The following is a 19,470-nucleotide window of genomic DNA, read 5'->3' as shown; positions in this document are numbered from 1 at the left end:
TGCAGAGCACAGGCTCCGGACCCAGAGGCTCAGCAGCCATGGCTCACAGACCTAGCCACTCTGCAGCATGTGGGATCTTCCTGGACCAGTGCATGAACTCATGTCCCGTGCATCGGCAGGTGGGCTCTCAACCACTGCGCCACCAGGGAAGCCCTCTAAGAGTTTTATAGTGTCTGTTCTTACATTTAGGTCTCTAATCAACTTTGAGTTTATTTTTGTGTATGGTGTTAGGAAGTGTTCTAATTTCATTCTTTTACATAGGGCTGTCCAGTTTTCCCAGCATGATTTATTGAAGATACTGTGTTTTCTCCATTGTATACCCTTGCCTCCTTTGTCATAGATTAATTAACCATATCTGTGTGGGTTTATCTCTGGGCTTTATATTTTGTTCCATTGATCTATATTTCTGTTTTTGTGCCAGTACCATATTGTATTGATTACTGTAGCTTTGTAGTATAGTCTGAAGTCAGGGACTCTGATTCATCCAGCTCAGCTTTTTTCCCTCAAGACTGCTTTGGCTCTTCACAGTCTTTTCTGTATCCACACAAATTTTCAGATTTTTTGTTCTAGTTCTGTAAAAGATGACTTTGGTTATTTGATAGTGATTGCATTGAATCTGTAGATTGCTTTGGGTTGTATAGTCATTTTCATAATATTAATTCTTCCAATCTAATTACATGGTATATCTCTCCATCTGTTGGTATCATCTTTAATTTCTTTCATCAGTGTCTTATAGTTTTCTACAGGCCTTTTGTCTCCCTAGATAGATTTATACCTAGGTATTTTATTCTTTTTGTTGCAATGGTAAATGAGAGTGTTTCCTTAACTTCTCTTTCAGATTTTTCATCATTAGTGTATAGGAATACCAGAGATTTCTGTGCATTAATTTTGTATCCTGCAACATTACCAAATTCATTGATTAGCTCTAGTAGGTTTCTGGTGACATCTTTAGGATGCTCTATGTATAGTATCATGTCATCTGCAAACAGTGACAGCTTTACTACTTATTTTCCAATTTGTATTCCTTTTATTTCTTGTCCTTCTCTGATTGTTGTGGCTAACACTTATAAATCTACGTTGAATAATAGTGGTGAGAGTGGCCATCCTTTTCTTGTTCCTGATCTTAGAGGAAATGTTTTCAGTTTTTCACCATTGAGAATGATGTATGCTGTGGGTTTGTCATATATGACCTTTATTATGTTGAAGTAGGTTCCCTCTATTCCCACTTTCTGGAGAGTTTTTATCACAAATGGGTGTTGAATTTTGTCAAAAGCTTTTTCTGCATCTATTGAGAAAATCATATGGGTTTTATTCTTCAATTTGTTAATATGGTGTATCACATTGATTGACTTGCGTATATTAAAGAATCATTGCATCGCTGGGATATATCTCACTTGATCATGGTGTATGATCCATTTAATTTGTTGTTGGATTCTGTTTGCTAGTATTTTGCTCAGGATTTTTGCATCTATATTCATCAGAGTTATTGGTCTGTAATTTTTTTTTTAATTAACTTTTTCTTGTTTTCGTATCAGGGTGATGGTGGCCTCATAAAATGAGTTTGGGAGTGTTCCTTCCTCCACAATTTTTGGAGCAGTTTGAGAAGGATGGGTGTTAGCTCATCTTTAAATGTTTGACAGAATTCACCTGTGAAGCCATCTGGTCCTGGAATTTTGTTTGTTGGAAGATTTTTAATCACAGCTTCAATTTCATTACTTGTGATTTCTCTGTTCATATTTTCTATGTCTTCCTGGTTCAGTCTTCGAAGGTTATACCTTTCTAAGAATTTGTCCATTTTTTCCAGGTTGTTCAACTTACTGGCATAGAGTTGCCTGTCATAGTCTCTTAGGGTGCTTTGTATTTCTGCGGTGCCTGTTATAACTTCTCCTTTTTCATTTTTAATTTTATTGATTTGAGTCCTCTCCCTCTTTTTATTGATTAGTCTGGCTAATGGTTTATCAATTTGGTTTATCTTCTCAAAGAACCATCTTTTAGTTGTATTGATCTCTGCTATTGTTTTCTTTGTTTCTATTTCATTTATTTCTGCTCTAATCTTTATGATTTGTTCCCTTCTGCTAACGTTGGGTAATCTTTGTTGTTCTTTCTCTAGTTCATTTAGGTGTAACATTAGATTCTTTATTTGAGATTTTTCTTGTTATTTGTGGTAGGCTTGTAGAGCTATAAATTTCCCTCTTAGAACTGCTTTTGCTGCATCCCATAGGTTTTTCTTCTAATTCTTTTCTTTTTTTTTTTTTTTTTTTTTTTTTGCGGTACACGGGCCTCTCACCGCCGCGGCCCCTCCCGTCGCGGAGCACAGGCTCCAGATGCGCAGGCCCAGCGGCCACGGCCCACGGGCCCAGCCGCTCCGCGGCACGTGGGGTCCTCCTGGACCGGGGCACAAACCCGCGTCTCCCGCACCGGCAGGCGGACTCCCAACCACTGCGCCACCAGGGAAGACCCCCATAGGTTTTTGATCATCTTTTTTTCATTGCCTTTTGTCTCTAGGTATTTTTTGATTTCCACTTTGATTTCTTCAGTGATCTCTTGGCTATTTAGTAACATATTGTTTAGCCTCCACGTGTTTGTTTGTTTGTTTTACATTTTTTCCCTGTAATTCATTTCTAATCTCATAACGTTGTGGTCTGCAAAGCTGCTTGATATGATTTAAAATTTCTTAAATTTACTGAGGCTTGATTTGTGACCCAAGATTTGATCTATCCTGGAGAATGTTCCATGTGCACTTGAGAAGGAAGTGTAATCTGCTGCTTTTGGATAGAATGTCCTATAAATATCAATTAAATCTATCTGGTCTATTGTGTCTTTTAAAGCTTCTGTTCCCTTATTTATTTTCATTTTGGATGACCTGTTCATTGGTGTAAGTGAGGTGTTACAGTCCCCCACTATTATTGTGCTACTGTCAATTTCCTCTTTTATAGCTGTAAGCAGGTGCCTTATGTATTGAAGTGCTTCTATGTTGGGTGCATATATATTTATAATTGTTACATCTTCTTCTTGGATTGATCCCTTGATCATTATGTAGTGTCCTTCCTTGTCTCTTGTAAAATTCTTTATTTTAATGTCTTTTGTATCTGATATGAGTATTGCTACTCCAGCTTTCTTTTTTCATTTGTATGGAATTTCATTTTCCATCCCCGCACTTTCAGTCTGTATGTGTCCTTAGGTCTGAAGTGGGTCTCTTGTAGACAGCATATAGATGGGTCTTGTTTTTCTATCCATTCAGCAAGCCTGTGTCTTTTGGTTGGTACAATTTATCCATTCACATTTAAGGTAATTATCAATATTTATGCTCCTATGGCCATTTATTTATTTGTTTTGGGTTTATTTTTGTAGGTCTTTTTTCTTCTCTTGTGTTCCCCACTTAGAGTAGTTCCTTCAGCATTTGTGGTAGAGCTGGTTTGGTTGTGATAAATTCTCTTAGCTTTTCCTTGTGTGTAAGGCTTTTGATTTCTCCATCAAATCTTAATGAGATCCTTGTTGGGTAGAGTAATCTAGGTTGCAGGTTCTTCCCTTTCATTACTTTAAGTATATCATGCCACTCCCTTCTGGCTTGTAGAGTTTCTGCTGAAAGATCAGCTGTTAACCTTATGGGGATTCCCTTGTGTTTTATTTGTCATTTTTCCCTTGATGCTTTCAGTAATTTTTCTTTGTTTTTAGTTTTTGCCAATTTGATTACTATTTGTCTCAGCATGTTTCTCCTTGGGTTTATCCTGTGTGGGACTCTCTGTGCTTCCTGGAGTTGGATGGCTATTTTCTTTCCCATGTTAGGGAAGGTTCTGACTGTAATCTCTTCAAATTTTTTTTTTGAGTCTTTTCTCTCTCTCTTCTCCTTCTGGGAGCCCTATAATGTGAAAGTTGTTGCATTTAATGTTGTCCCAGAGGTCTCTTTGGCTGTCTTCATTTCTTTTCATTCTTTGTTCTTTTTCTGTTCTGCAGCAGTGAATTCCACCATTCTGTCTCCCAGGTCACTTATCCCTTCTTCTGCCTAGTTATTCTTCTATTGATTCCTTCTAGTGTAGTGTTCATTTCAGTTATTGTATTGTTCATCTTTGTTTGTTTGTTCTTTGATTCTTCTAGGTCTTTAGTAAACATTTCTTGCATCTTCTCGATCTTCGCCTCCATTCATTTTCCGAGGTCCTGGATCATCTTCACTATCATTATTCTGAAATCATTTTCTGGATGGTTGCCTATCTCCACTTCATTTTGTTCTTTTTCTGGGGTTTTATCTTGTTCCTTCATTTGGTACATAGCCCTCTGCATTTTCATCTTGTCTATCTTTCAGTGAATGTGATTTTTATTCCACAGGCTGCAGGATTGTAGTTCTTCTTGCTTCTGCTATCTGCCCTCTGGTGGATGAGGTTATCTAAGAGGCTTGTGCAAGTTTCCTGATGGGAGGGACTGGTGGTGGGTAGATCTGGCTGTTGCTCTGGTGGGCAGAGCTCAGTAAAACTTTAATCTGCTTGACTGCTGATGGGTGGGGCTGGTTTCCCTCCCTTTTGGTTGTTTGGCCTGAGGCAACTCAACACCTGGGCTACCTGGGCTCTTTGGTGGGGTCAATGGTGGACTCTGGGAGGGCTCACACCAAGGAATACTTTCCGAAACCTCTGCTGCCAGTGTCCTTGTCCTCATGGTGAGCCACAGCCACCCACTGCCTCTGCAGGAGACCCTCCAACACTAGCAGGTATGTCTGGTTCAGTGTCCACTGGGGTCACTGCTCCTTCCCCTGGGTCCCAATGTGCACACTACTTCGTGTGTGCCCTCCAAGAGTGGAGTGTCTGTTTCCCCCAATCCTGTCAGAGTCCTGCAATCAAATCCCACTAGCCTTCAAAGTTTGATTTTCTAGGAATTCCTTCTCCTGTTTTTGGAACCCCAGGTTGGGGAGCCTGATGTGGGGCTCAGGACCTTCACTCCAGTGGGTGGACTTCTGTGGTGTAAGTGTTCTCCAGGTTGTGAGTCACCCACCCAGCAGTTATGGGATTTGATTTTATTGTGATTGTGCCCCCTCTTACCATCTCATTGTGGCTTCTACTTTGTCTTTGGATGTAGGATATATTTTTTGGTGTATTCCATTGTCTTCCTGTTGATGATTGTTCAGCAGTTAGTTGTGATTCTGGTGTTCTCTCAAGAGGGAGTGAGAGCATGTCCTTCTACTCTGCCATCTTGCTTCCAAATCTCGATTCTTTGTATTTCTAGAGAGTCAGTTGTTTCTTCTTTTTCATTTCTAATTCTACTGATTTGAGTCTTCTCCCTTTTTTTCCTTGATGAATCTGGCTAATGGTTTATCAATCTTGTTTATCTTCTCAAGGAACCAGCTTTTAGTTTTATTGATCTTTGCTCTCGTTTCCTTAATTTCTTTATCATTTTTTTTCTGACCTGATCTTTATGATTTCTTTCCTTCTCCTAACTTTTGGATTTTTTTGTTCTTCTTTTTCTAATTGCTTTAGGTATAAGTTTAGGTTGTTTATTTGAAATGTTTCTTGTTTCTGGAGGTAAAATGTATTGGTATAAACTTCCTTCTTAGCACTATTTTTGCTGCATCCCATAGGTTTTTGGTCATTGTGGTTTCATTGTCATTTGTTTCTAGGGATTTTTTGATTTCCTCTTTGATTTATTCAGTGATCTTTTGGTTGTTTAGTAGTGTATTGTTTAGCCTCTATGTGTTTGTGTATTTTACAGATTTTTCCATGTAATTGATATCTAGTCTCAATGTGTTGTGTTCAGCAAACATACTTTGTACAATTTCAATTTCCTTAAATTTACCAAGGATTGATTTGTGACCCAAGATATGATCTACCTGGAGAATGTTCCATGAGCACTTGAGAAGAAAGTACTTTCTGTTGTTTTTGCATGGAATGTCCTATAAATATCAGTTAAGTCCATCTTGTTTAATGTATCATTTAAAGCTTGTGTTTCCCTATATATTTCCATTTTGGATGATCTGTCCATTGGTTAAAATGGGGTGTTAAAGTCCCATAATATGATTGTGTTACTGTCGATTTCCCATTTTATGGTTGCTAGTATTTGCCCTAGGTATTGAGGTTCTCCTACGTTGAGTGCATAAATATTTACAATTGTTATATCTTCTTTTTGGATTGATCCCTTCATCATTATGTAGTGTCCTTCTTTGTCTCTTGTAATAGTCTTTATTTTAAAATCTATTTTGTCTGATATGAGAATTGCTATTCCAGCTTTCTTTTGATTTCCATTTGCATGGAATATCTTTTTCCATACCCTCACTTTCAGACTGTATGTGTCCCTGGGTCTGAAGTGGGTGTCTTGTAGACAGCATATATATGGGTCTTGCTTTTGTATCCATTCAGCCAGTCTACGCCTTTTGGTTGGAGCATTTAATCCATTTACATTTAAGGTAGTTGTCAATATATATGTTCCTATTACCATTTTCTTAATTGTTTTGGGTTGTTATTGTAGGTCTTTTCCTTCTCTTGTGTTTCCTGCCTAAATAAGTTCCTTTAGCATTTGTTGTAAAGCTGGTTCAGTGCTGCTGAATTCTCTTAACTTTTGCTTTTATGTCAAGATTTTAATTTTGGATCTCTGAATGAGATCCTTGCTGAGTAGAATAATCTTGGCTGTAGGTTTTTCCCTTTCTTCACTTTAAATATGTCTTGCCACTCCCTTTTGGCTTGCAGAATTTCTGCTGAAAGATCAGCTGTTAACCTTATGGGGATTCCCTTGTATATTATTTGTTGTTTTTCCCTTGCTGCTTTTAATAATTTTTCTTTGTATTTAACTTTTGATAGTTTGATGAATATGTGTCTTGTTGTGTTTCTTCTTGGATTTATCCTGTATGGGACTCTCTTTTCTTCCTGGGCTTGACTGAATATTTCCTTTGCCATATTAGGGAAGTTTTCAACTATAATTTCTTCAAATATTTTCTCTGTCCCTTTCTTTTTTCTATTTTTCTTCTGGGACCCCTATAATTCGAATGTTGGTGCATTTAATGTTGTCCCAGAAGTCTCTAAGACTGTCCTCAATTCCTTTGATTCTTTCTTTCTTTATTCTGCTCTGCGATAGTTATTTCCACTATTTCATCTTCCAGGTCATTTATCCGTTCTTCTGCCTCAGTTATTCTGCTATTGATTTCTTCTCAAGAATTTTTAATTCCATTTATTGTGTTCTTCATCATTGTTTGTTTGCTCTTTAGTTCTTCTATGTCCTTGTTAATCATTTCTTGTATTTTCTCCTTTCCATTTCCAAGATTTTGTATCTTCTTTACTATCATTACTCTGAATTCTGTTTCAGGTGGACTGCCTATTTCCTCTCCATTTGTTTGAACTGGTGGTTTTTTACCTTGCTCCTTCATCTGCTGTGTGTTTCTCTGTATTCTCCTTTTGCTTAATTTACTGTGTTGGGGTCTCCTTTTTGCAGGCTGCAGCTTCATAGTTCCAGTTGTTTTTGGTGTCTTCCCCCAGTGGCTGAGGTTGGTTCAGTGGTTTGTGTAGGCTTCCTGTGGAAGGGATTGGTGTCTGTGTTCTTGTGGATGATGCTGGATGTTTTCTTTCTTGTGGCAGGACCACATCTGGAGGTTTGTTTTGGGGGTGTCTGTGACCTTTTTATGATTTTAGGCAGCCTCTCTTTTAATGGGTGGGGTTGTATTCCTGTTTTGCTAGTTGTTTTACATAGGGTGCCCAACACTGTACCTTGCTTGTCATTGAATGGAGCTGGGTCTTAACATTGAGATGGTGATTTCTGGGAGAGCTTTCATTGGTTCCTAGTACATGGATCTGGGAGGTCTCTTTTGGACCAGTGTCCTGAACTCAGATCACCCACCTCAGTGGCACAGGCCTTACACCTGAATGGAGGACCAAGACCATGTTAGCCACACAGCTCAGAAAAAAAAGGAGAAAAAAGAAAGGAAGACAAAAATAAAATAAAATAAAAATGTTATTAAAATAAAAAATAGTTATTAAAAATTAAAATAAATATAAGGTAATAAAAAAGGAAAAACAAAGAAAGATAGAAAGAAGAGCAACCAATCCAAAAAACAAACCACAAATGGTAACAAGTGCTAAAAACTATACTAAAAATCAAACAAACAAACAAAAAATGGACAGACAGAATCCTAGGATAAATGGTAAAAGTAAAGCTATGCAGACAAATCACACAAAGAATCATACACATACACCATCAGAAAAAGAGAATAAGGAAAAATAAATCTGTATATAAGAGAAAAAAAAAGGAGGAAGAGGGCAACCAAATCAATAAGCAAATCTACCAATGATAATAAACTCTAAATACTAAACTATAATAAACGTAAAATCAGAAACAAATTAGATGCAGAAGGCCAACCCCAAGTCTACAGTTGCTCCCCAAATTCACCACCTCAATTTTGGGATCATTTGTTATCTAGTCAGGTATTCCACAGATGTAGGCTACATCAAATTGATTGTGGACATTTAATCCACTGCTCCTGAGGCTGCTGGGAAAAATTCCCCTTTCTCTTCTTTGTTTGCACAGCTCCTGGGGTTTGGCTTTGGGCTTTGCCCTGCCTCTGCATGTAGGTCACCTGAGGGTGTCTGTTCTTTGCCCAGACAGGATGGGGTTAAAGTAGCAGTTGCTCAGGGGTCTCTGGCTCACTCAGCCTGAGGGAAGTCAGGGGTATGGAATGCAGGTTGAGCCTGTGGTGGCAGAGGCAGGCATGATGTGGCAAGAACTTGAGGTGCACCGTGTGTTCTCCTGGGGAAGTTGTCCCTGGATCATGGGACCCTGGTAGTGGTGGGCTGAACATGCTCATGGGAGAGGAGGTGTGGATAGTGACCTGTGCTTGCACACAGGGTTCTTGGTGGCTGCAGCAGCAGCCTTAACATTTCATGGCCGTCTTTGGTGTCTGTGCTGTTAGCCTGCTCGTGCCCATATCTGGAGCTCATTTAGGCAGTGTTCTGAATCTCCTCTCCTCGAGCACCCTGAAACAATTGTCTCTTGCCTCTTAGGCAGGTCCAGATTTTTCCCAGACTCCCTCCCAGCTAGCTGTGGCACACTAGCCCCTGTCAGGCTGTGTTCACACAGTCAACCCCAATCCTCTGCCTGGGATCTGACCTCCAAAATGAGAGCCTCAGCTCCCAGCCACCACCTGCCCTGGTGGGTGAGCAGACAAGCCTCTCAGTCTTGTAAATGCTGGTTGGCACTGATCCTCTGTGAAGGAATCTCTGTTTTGCCCTCTTCACCCCTGTTGCTGTACTCCCCTCCATGGCTCCAAAGCTTCCCCCCTGCCCACTGCCTGTCTCTGCCACTGCAGGGGCTTCCTAGTGTATGGAAACTTTGCCTCCTTCACAGCTCCCTCTCAGATGTGCAGGTCTCATTCCTATTATTTTGTTTCTGTTTTTCCTTTTTTCTTTTGCCCTACCTAGGTACGTGGGGAATTTCTTGCCTTTTGGGAAGTCTGAGGTCTTCTTCAAGCCTTCAGTAGGTGTTATGTAAGAGTTGTTCCACATGTAGATGTATTTTTGATGTATTTGTGGGGAGGAAGTTGATCTCCACATCTTATTCCTCCGCTTTCTTGAAGGTCTCCCCCACCTTTGTTTTTGAGTCTTGTTAATCAGTATATTTTTTCTTTTTTACACTCTGACATATGCCCCATCAAGCGTTTATAACTGTTGTTCTCAGAGAAGCTCATGTAGAAAAATATGTACAGGGTGATATATTAAGTAAGAGAGATAAATGCTGCACCTTAGGAAATGATCAATTCCAATTTCAGTACTTGCCAGAGGCTTTAGCTTTAACAAACTTCTGTATTTTTAAGAAATATGCAAAGTAATTCTCATGGCAAGGCATAGACTGGTGAAATGGAAATGACAACAATGGTAGACTGGTAATAAAGAGATCTGGCTTCTAATCACTGACCAGCTATGTGACCTTCGGTGAGCCATACCCCCATCTATCTACACTTTTCTTATATAAAATAAGAGTATGGTATTCAATCTCAAGATGCCCACCAGCTTTAAGTCAATATCCATGTTATATAATAGAGAGTTTATAATTTGTTTTTCATACACATTGGTGGTGGAGGGTTATATTTAATGAAAAAACAAGCTAAAAACAGTATAAGTGCAAAGCTTTCTTCTATTTAAATTCATTTCAAATTTAGCCATGATCCTAGGAAAATAAACATAATCTAAAATGTAAAAACATAAATCTGTTTTCCATGAAATTTACTTGTCTTTCAAAATATGTTTTAAACATTCAAACATGTGTTGTTTATATAAATATTTGACCATACAAGAGTTTGTTTTTACATATGTCCACTACAATGAAAACACAGATGGAAAGGGCAGGCATTAAACTGAATTGCAGAGAGATAGGGGAGGGAACAAACTTTTACAGGTGACTTATGGTGCTTTACACTTATTATCCACATACATTATCTCAAAACAACCCTCTGTTATATTATGTCTATTTACTGTTAACTGAAGAACAGAGACTAAAAAATTTGACCATGCTAAATTGCAAATTCTGAAGAATTGCATTTTTCTCATGGCATCTAGAAGACTTCTGGCACATAATAGGTGTTTGCTTTACCTTTCATGAATGAATAAGTCAGTAATATTAGGCAGGAACCTGGGAAAACATTCCACATTAAAGAAATGTATGTACATATTATTCTATGAAATTAAAGGGAAAATATACCAAATTTGCTTCCTAGACTTTTTTAGAAATATAAGATATAACAAGGAAACATGAATCTAAATTTTCCACATTATTCCACAAGTAATGGCTAACTATACAACTTAAGGCAAAGTTCATTTTGGTGATCAATAACTAGAAGGTCTATTAGACTTTTAAACATCTACATAGTTTCTACCACAATCTCAGAAATATATTTATGTGGCAAACATATTCTTATTTGCAGTTTATCTAATATTACAAAAGAGGTCCTATTACAACACATAACATTTTCAAAGTTTCTTTCTGCTGTGGGCATGCTGCATTTTGGAAAACCACTAAAAATAAAAAGATAGTAAGAAGTTCACTATTCTTGCCTCTAGTAGACGTTTTAACAAGCCATAAGCAAGAAGAAAATGGGAATACTTCTTTCTTTTTCTGTATGTTAGTATTTTCTATAGGGATAAAGATTTCTGCACAGTATCCATGGCTTTGACAATTTTTAACCTCAGTTATGCCTAAAACTCCTTTATATCAAATAAAATCTTAGTGAGGAACCCTGTGGTTATCTTTTCTTTCATTTTGGAAGAGTATGTTTTTAGTAATATTCTGTCTCTGTGTCCTCTCTCCTGCAGTATGGGGTCTCAAGGAACCCTTATGACAGTCCATCGATCCTGAAAGCTGCTGTCATGGCACATAGAGTTTATTAGTATCAGTGGCAGATTGAATAAGAACAAAAATGAAAAAAACTCAAAAAAGAAAATTTGGAAGATAAATTTGAGGATATCTTACTGAAAGTATAGCAAAAGAACAAACAGATTGAATATGGAAATCTCAGGGTAACAGTTGTAGAGTAACCAGTTCAGGTTGGAGAAGATCAGAAGTTCCAGGAAAATTTCTTTAAGATGATAAAATTGTTGTACTATCAAATGTGTATGAATGTATTGAAAGGAAGTATGTACAACTGGGGAAGGTTTTGAGGATAAATTAGTAGTAGTACCCAGAAAATTAAGCAAGCAAACATACAAAAACCAAAACCAAAGTAAATAAAGAACTCCAAGGAAATAAAATAATAGTATGCAGAAAAGGACAAAAATAATATTATACCACACAAGTCAAATGTGTAAAGCATTTACATAGTCATAATAATGTTAACACAAAATATCAAACTAACCAAAATTATGGAATAATTATACTGTGAGGATAAGAAGAGAAGAAGTATGCATGTAAGTGATAGGATCAATAAAGAGATCTTGAAAAAGTTAGAAAAATCCCTTGCATTTCATAGTCAAAAATCAATCAACAATGCCTAACACTGAAAAATCAAGAAGTAGTGATATAAACAGATAGATGAGACAGCTAGGTGTTCCCAAATATCTTTCTCCCTCTTCCAATAATAACAGAAAGTTTAGCTGGGCACATGACTATCTACAATATAACTACATTTGCAGCTTCCCTTGTAGTTAGGTATGACCATGTGACTAATATTTAACCAATGGGATTTAAGTGAATATGTCTTGTGGCATTTTCTGGGAATACCTTTTAAAAGATAGCTAGTACACACTTTTTGTCCCTTCTTTCTCCCCATCTCTGTCATGTTGCCTGGACTGTAAATGCCATAATTTTGGACCTTGATGACCAGGGCTACATCATAGGGATGGCAGAATGGAAGATGGAAGGCTTTAGAGTCTCTTGAGGACTTCACAAGGCAGAAGGGCCATGCCATCTCTGAACTTGTACATGGAATTGAAATATCTTGTTTAAGCCACTGTTATTTTGAGTCTTTTTTTTATTCACAGCAAAACCTAATTCTAATTAATATACCACATTATTCGGATGGTGGTAAATACTAAAAGAATCATCTGAAAGAGTAGAAAGTACTCTGGCTATCGGGAAAAGGTAGGAGAGGAGTAAAGAATGTTGGCTTTGTAGCAAGTTCTACAGAACTTAGCTCCTTAAGCTATGTGCATGTATAACTTTGATTTAAAGAAACATTAAAAACAACAATGACAACAAAAACATATGCTCTGTATTTTCCTAATTGTGGCTTTTGATTAGGCTCCTCATACCATGATGCCACTCCAATTCCTCTTCAGTCATTTATATTCTTTTGTCACCCCTTTTGCTAGACTTTAAGCTCCTTAGAAATAGGACAAGTGTCTAATGCATTTCTAGTTCCCTGTTCGTATATATAACACATAGCATGCTCAGTAAATACAGGATTTTATTTGATGTCTCATCTGAATCCTAAAAAAAAATAAAAAGCATGGCTCTGGACAGAGCAGTATTTATTTTGAGAATACTATTTATTTTGAGAAATGTGCTCTATGATTTCTCCCTATATTTCTCCCTCTTTCTTCATATATGTATGAGAAAATACTTTATTTCTTCCTCTGGAAGAGTTCTGCGTTTCGTCCTTTTTCTTTAATAGTACTTCACTCTTGATTTTCTGTAATGATCCTCCAGTGTGAGCTGAATCCTACTTATACTTGCTCACAAGAGCCAATTGTTAGCATCTCTTTTGAACTCTGCATTGAAGAAGCCATGGAATCAGCCATGGAAGGAATCTTTATATCATAGAAATCAACAAATGTTATAAATCAGGGCGCTTTTTTTTCTTAAATAGCTGGTTGTTAAATACCACTATACTTCTGCCACTATCTAAATCTTACACAAGTATCTTTTAAATGGAATGTAAACTACAGTTCCCACGACTGATCAATATAATTTTTCAATCTATCATTCATTATATAATATGTGAGATGTACAGTACTTCCCCATTATCTGAGTGAATGCCTGAAACCAGAGATAGTATTGAACGCTATATATACCAAGGTTTTTTTTTTTCTATACACACACCTACAATAAAGTTTAATTTATAAACTAGGCACAGTAAGAGAATATCCAAGTTGTCAGCATCACTACTTTTGAGATTTGGGGCAATTATTAAGTTAAATAAGGGTTACTTGAACACAAGCACTGAGATACCATGACAGTCAATCTGATAACTTAGATGGCTACTAAGTGACTAATGGGTGGGTAACATATACAGCATAAATACACTGGAGAAAGGGATGATTCACATCCTAGAATGGAGCAGGAGGACACAAGATCTATCATGTTACTCCAAACAGAGCACAAATGAAAACTTATGAATTATTTCTGGAATTTTCCATTTAATATTTTCAGACTGCAGTTGAGCACAGGTAACTGAAATTACAGAAAGCAAAACCACAGATAAGGGGGGAGCACTGTATTTCAGATCATCTCATGCAATTTTATGAGACTTATGTGCTGCCAGCTGTGCTGAGGGCAGATATCTCATGCAATTTTAAAAACAGTGTTATCGAGATATATTTAACATGCCATACAACTCACTCATTTAACGTGTACAGTGAAAATATTTTGAACATATTCAGAGTTATGCAACAATTACCACTAGCTAATTCCAGAACATTTTCACCATGCCAAAAACAAACCCTATACCCATTAGCAGTCACTCCCCATTCCTCCCTGCCACCAGCCCCTGGCAACCACTAATCTACCCTCTGTCTCTATAGACATGCCTATTCTGGACATTTCATATAAACAGAACTATAAAATATGCAGTCTTTTGTGACTGGCTTCTTTCACTTGGCATAATGTTTTCAAGATTCATCTATTTTGTAGCATGTTTCAGTATTTCATTCCTTTATATGGCTCTATAATATTCCACTATATGCATATATCACATTTTGTCTATTCATTCACTTGATGAATATTTTTTTCCCACATTTTTGCTATTATGAATAATGCTGTTGTGTACATCCATGTATAAGTTTTCTTTAAACAACAAATATTTGTCTAGATCAAGGCACCAGTAGACCTGCTGTCTGGTGAGAGTCCACTTCCTGGCTTGTAGACAGCCAACTTCTCCGTGTGTCCTCACAAGACCAAGAGAGAGAAAGAGAGATGTGGCTCTTTTCATTATGGCATTAATGCCATCTTGAGGTCCTCACTCTCAGGAACTAATTTAACCTAATTACCTTACAAAGGCCCACCTCCAAATATCATCATATTGTGGATTAGAGTTTCAACATCTGAATTTGGAAGTGACACAAACAATAAGTCCACAGTAGTAATGTTTACCATATATTCACTAATAAAAGACAAAACTGGCAATGTGATTTCTACTTTTTTCACTGAGATCACACTGCATAAGACCAAGTTATACTTGAAGATTCAATGAAAGGAAGAGGTTATTTGTGAACTACCCAGACAAGTGTGATAATTTTTGCTAAGATTAAAACTTTTCATATCAATAAAACTGATTATTTTATACACTTTTCTAACATGAATCAATGTGCAGACTGTAGGAGTAGTCACCAGTTCTATATACAAGGATTTCAAAAATTACAAGAAAAATTTGAAGGATACTTTGTTGATATTCATAAGCTTAGAGTTTCTTTTCAACTTACAGTATGCCTTTTTGATTTTCATGCTAATGATGGTAAGCTGACACAAGAATTGGCAGTTTTATTTAATTTGAATAGATATAATCTTGAAATTGATAAACTTTTCTTCAAAGTCAAATCAATTTTTCTTAAAAAAGATGAATCAATGTTCACACTCAAGATAGCTTTACCTTATTCTGTATAGGTAGCGTCACAAGATGCATCCAATTTGCTCTCCATACAAACTCATCACTGTTACATTATCGGTACTTAAACTCTGCAGCTACCTCCAGCAAGGGTGGCAAGGGGGTCTTATTGTGTGTGTTACTTATAATCAGAAATAATAACATCATCAAGTTTAAAACTTTTATTCCTGGAGGTCATTAAAATTCATCTTTTTGTTTTCATGAGGCATCACCCTCAAGTGTGTTCTGGGTAGCAGTGATTCTTGGGGGTACCAACAGGAAAAAGCAGAATTGTTTTGGGAACAAGTAGACTGGAGAAACACTTGTTTATGGAAAGTTAATAAATTTCATTACAGCAGAACTTCACAGAGCCTTGGAGTATGTTGATACTTATACTAATCTCCTTGGGGCATGGGAAAGGTATAGTATTAAGTGTTTTCCTAAGTAATTTGGAACTGGCTCCCTGAAGGGACCAGTGATCCTTAGAACATATTCAGTTCTCATTTCTTTCACCCCAGTGAAGCAGGTAATTTGTTCTCTCTCTCTCTCTCTTTTTAAACAGCTGTGAACACTGAATTTTAGAAAGTGACACCCAAAGTTATCCCATTAGTTACTGGTTGAGCTGTGAATGCTGTCACCATAATACTAAAGCGTTAATTGAAATTTCACCTTGTATTATATGTAGAATTCAGAATTTCTGACCATTATGAATAATCAGTCTCTTAACATAGATGAATATTTTTATTGTTTCTTTGGTCCCTAGTTTATGTTTGTAGTACCATAAAACCACTTGAAGTAATATGATATAGCAATTTTTTGCCAATTTTCAAAACAAGTTAATGTTAATAATGTAACATGTAGTAGAGAGGCCATTAGTGGAGAATGGCAAAAACCTCCAAACAGAGCAAATATACTGTCTTTTAAAAATTATATGACAGAAGAATATCTCTCATTATTACATGATGGCCAAGTTTTGTAGTGTAAGTTCCCCATTGTTAGAAGCCCTTGTAATAATCTTTCATTAAGACTAAAGATAATATTAATTTTACAGGACATATTTCTTTTTTTTTTTAAATGGAAGTATAGTTGATTTACAATGTTGTGTTAATCTCTGCTGTACAGTAAAGTGATTCAATTTTATATATAGAGATTTAGAAAATAAGGAACTATATCAAAAATAAAACCAATACAGGCTCAAACTTGTATCTGTGTGTATATATATATATATATATATATATATATATATATACATATACATATTCTTTTCCACTATGGTTTATCATGGGATATTGAATACAGTTCCCTGTGCAATACAGTAAGACCTTGTTGTTTATCTCTTCTGTATATAATAGTTTGCATCTGCTAACCCCAAACTCCCACTCCATCCCTCCCCCACCCTCCACCCGTGGCAACCACAGGTCTGTTCTCTATGTCTGTGAGTCTATTTCTGTTTTGTAGGTAGGTTCATTTGGTGAGGACACACTTCTTAAATAACAGAACCAAGGACCTTATGTCTCTCTTTGGAAACAAAGGGTAATGTTCTACTTTGTCAATCTTGATCAATAAAATATTATTATAGAAACACAGAGGGTCCTAGCTAGATCCTTCTAAAGGAGTCTGGTGATTTTCCAGGGACTTTTGAATGGTCATTTTTAGAAGATGACGAGGTTGGATTCAACAATATCCCAGTGATGGTGCATTGATATTGCTGACTAATTATTGGGGGATCTAGTTATCCTTTCTTTTCTTTATATGATAGACATTATACCAGTTAGTGATTTTCTTTTGGAATTCACAAAGCTCAAGTGGTAATGTAAGGTCCAGAACTGACCTGCTTATAACTTCAGTGATTAATTTACCGTCCATGTGTCTTATTTTCAGTAATCAGGCAACATCAGATGCCATTATGTACTAAAACTTGTATAAAAATATTGTTGGATAAAAAGAAAGTACCATTTCATGGTTGGTTTCCTCTTGTATGACTTATCTCTTCAAGTAGAGCAAAAATTAAGATTTACATTTTCATTCTAGCCCTATGATGACTAGAATAGTAAATGACATCCTATATATTCGATTAATACTTGATATATCAGTTAGTTTTAATTATTTATTAGCAACATTTTTATCTGAAAGGTGTGACCTTGTTCTTCTATACCTCATAGGACTATTTCAAATAAAAAAGAAAATATCACAAATGTGAAGACACTTAAAGCAATGACCCCTTAACTGATGTCCCTGTGTAATGTCAGTCTTTTGAAAAAAGTGTTCTGTAGTCATATATGTTGAAATGATGTTGCATAATTCTACACCTCTCTCTTCAAGCACATTCTTTTTACATCTTTATTGGAGTATAATTGCTTTACAACGGTGTGTTAGTTTCTGCTTTATAACAAAGTGAATCAGTTATACATATGTTCCCATATCTCTTCCCTCTTGCATCTTCCTCCCTCCCATCTTCCCTATCCCACATCTCTAGGAGGTCACAAAGCTCTGAACGAACTGTATTATCTGCAATAAAGAAACAAGCTGCTCTGGTCTGAATAACAAAAAAAAAAAAAAGATGAATTGATGTTATCAATGTAGATGTAAACACTAAAGGAAATACCTTTTTTTTTTACTTGATGCAATTATTGGAAACATTTTAAATATGTTTGCAACAACTTAGTTATGTGACTTTACAGTTGGGAAGTAGCCTTGGGGGGGGTTCCAAGACCCATTGGGGATACCAAAATCCACAGATACTCAAGTCCCATAGAGTCCCATATGAGAGATCCTGCATCTCCATGTATAAGTTTTTGAGTGGACATACTTTTCATTTCTTTTGAGTGTATACCTAAGAATGGAATTGCTGTCATATGGTAACTCTATGTTAAAAATTTTGAGGACTGTTTTCCAAAGTGATTAAAACATTTTATATTTTCACCAGAAGTGTATAATGGTTCCAATTGCTTCACATCCTGGCCAACACTTATTAGCTGTCTTTCTTATTATAGCCATCATAGTGGGTGTTAAGAGGTATCTCATTGTGGTTTTGATTTCCATAATGACAAATGACGTTGAACATATTTTAATGTATTTATTGGCCACTTGTACATTTTCTTTGGAAAAATGACTATTCTAATCTATTGCCCATTTTTAAATTGCACTATTTGCCTTTTTATTATTGATATGTAAGTGTTATTTACATATTCTGGATAATATCCTTATCAGATATTTGATTTGAACATATTTCCTCCCATTCTGTGTGTTATCTTTTTCACTTTATTGATGGCATTGTTTAAAACACCTCATACAATTTTTTAAATTAATTTTTATTGAAGTATAGTTGATTAACAATGTTGTGTTAGTTTCAGGTATACAGAAAAATGAATCAGTTATACATATATCCATTCTTTTACAGATTCTTTTCCCATAGAGATTATTACAGAGTATTGAGTAAAGTTCCCTGTGTTACAGAGTAGGTCCTTTTTAGTTACCAATTTTATATATAGTAGTGTGTATATGTTAATCCCAATCTCCTAATTTATCGTTTCCTGCCACATTTTCCCTTTGGTAACCATAAGTTTGATTTCAAGATCTGTGAATCTGTTTCTCTTTTGTATATAAGTCCATTTGTATCATTTTTTAAATTAGATTCCACATATAAGTGATATCACATGCTATTTGTCTTTCTCTGTCTGACTTACTTCACTTAGTATGATAATCTCTAGGTCCATTCATGTTGCTGCAAATGGCATTATTTCATTCTCTTTTTATGGCTGAGTAATATTCCATTGTATATATGTACCACATCTTCTTTATCCATTCCTCTGTTGATGGACTTTTAGGTTGCTTCCATGCCTTGGCTACTGTAAATAGTGCTGCAGTGAACATTGGGGTGTATGTATCTTTTTGAATTTAGGTTTTCTCTGTATATATGCTCAGGAGTGGGATTGCTGGATCATATGGTAGCTCTATATTTAGTTTTTTAAGAAACTTCCATAATGTTCTCCATAATTGTTGTACCAATTTACATTCCCACTAACAGTGTAGGAGGGTCCCATTTTCTCTACACTCTCTCCAGTATTTATTGTTTGTAGATTTTTTGATGATGGCCATTCTGACCAGTGTGAGGCATTTTTCAGAGAACTAGAGCAAAAAAATTTAGAATTGGTATGGACAGACAGAAGACCCCAGATAGCCAAAGTGGTCTTGAGAAAGAAGAATGGTGCTGAAGG

The 19,470-nt window shown here is 36.4% G+C and overlaps 1 protein-coding gene across 1 annotated transcript in view; it reads right to left on the bottom strand.

Moving 5' to 3' along the window:
- HDX (highly divergent homeobox) overlaps nt 1-19,470 on the bottom strand; it is a 189,987-nt gene that overhangs the window by 45,382 nt on the left and 125,135 nt on the right. The gene's annotated exons all lie outside the window — the stretch shown is intronic.

The sequence above is a fragment of the Lipotes vexillifer genome, unplaced genomic scaffold, assembly GCF_000442215.2.
Source record: "Lipotes vexillifer unplaced genomic scaffold, Lipotes_vexillifer_v1.1 scaffold286, whole genome shotgun sequence".
Taxonomy (NCBI): Eukaryota; Metazoa; Chordata; class Mammalia; order Artiodactyla; family Lipotidae; genus Lipotes; species Lipotes vexillifer.
This window is presented reverse-complemented; position numbering and strand designations above follow the sequence as displayed.